Raw genomic sequence first — 1,390 nt, 5'->3', positions numbered from 1 at the left:
AAAAGGTGAAAGGAACTTGGTTTAGAGTTTCACGGCGATTTTCTACCGTTTGTCTTTTGCGCTGTTGTCAACTCATTGAACATAACAAAAATTTCGGATTTAAATAAATAACCCGGAAAACTTCACTGACATGGTATCAGCAAAAATAAAAGGAAATTAGAGCAGGCGTGTGTACTAAATATAGATCTAAATCAAACAGTTTTATTGATTTGGTTCAATTTTTAAAAATACTTTAAAATTTAATTTTGAAATATCCAAACTTTAGCCGAAAACCGAGTATAGAGGGCAAAGTGGTGGAACTGGCAAAGACCAAAAACTTATTCGAGGACGGTATTTCGGCGGAAGATCAAAGTTATTTACTTAAGGAGACGGAAGAGTTAGGGTTCGCTCTCCATTTCGATTCAAAAAAGTTGTCCAGCAGCCTGCACCCCTGCGCTGCTTGCCTCACCCCCAACAATGATTGATTCGTGCTTTGTGACCTCTGTTGTTGGTTGCTGGCTCGCTTCAATTAAGAGGTTTGCTTCCTCTTTGGTGTCAAGGTGAAGGTAAGGGTCATAAGGCTCGTGCAGGACTTTAAGGAGTCAATGGCGGAAATGGGAAAGTCAGGGAGGCTTGAGGAGTCTTGGTCATCTTTGGATATCTCGATTTGGAACCCCAAGTATTTTCATGCCCTTGCTTTCCCGTTCTAGTTGTTGCCCTAGATTCCTTTACTATCTCTGCTTCTACACCTCCATCTTCTATAACGAAGGTATGCACTTTTTAATCCTAACTAAGCATCAGGGTCACTAGGGTGAACTGTTGAAGAAATTTGTGGGTTCATTTTGATATTCTCCATGGTTAAATGATGGATTTACATATACTATTCAGTCTTATTATTTTGTTTTAAGGGATCAAGTTGAATGATATGCTTGAAGATAAAAACGGCTACAAGGAAAACATATCAAAGTGGCTTGAGAACGGATTTTTCTATTTTTATATGATGGAAAGCAGATTTTGATTTGATATACTTTGATTTGGTCACTCATTTTTCTTTTCTTTGGTATGTTGTTATCGTAGATTTTGATTTCTCATGAATATTCTCGTAGTTTGATTTGCTTTCTCACATTTCTTTTCTTTGATATGTGATACATACATACATACATAGATATATATATATATATATATGTGTGTGTGTGTGTGTGTGTGTGTGTGTGTGTGTGTGTGTGTGTGTGTGTGTGCTGCATACTCAGATTAGTTGGTCGGACATCTGCTTGTCAGTCTTAAATCTTCTCTGGTCTGAAGTTTGATTCCCCCCAAATGTTTCTTAAGCGCATGTGAGATGATCGGGGTTCATATAATAACCTCCGACCATTCCTTTCAAAAAAAAGTATAAAAAAATAAAAAACTATAT

Source organism: Phalaenopsis equestris, unplaced genomic scaffold, assembly GCF_001263595.1.
Source record: "Phalaenopsis equestris unplaced genomic scaffold, ASM126359v1 Scaffold001256, whole genome shotgun sequence".
Classification (NCBI taxonomy): domain Eukaryota; kingdom Viridiplantae; phylum Streptophyta; class Magnoliopsida; order Asparagales; family Orchidaceae; genus Phalaenopsis; species Phalaenopsis equestris.
Note: the sequence above shows the minus strand (reverse complement) of the source record.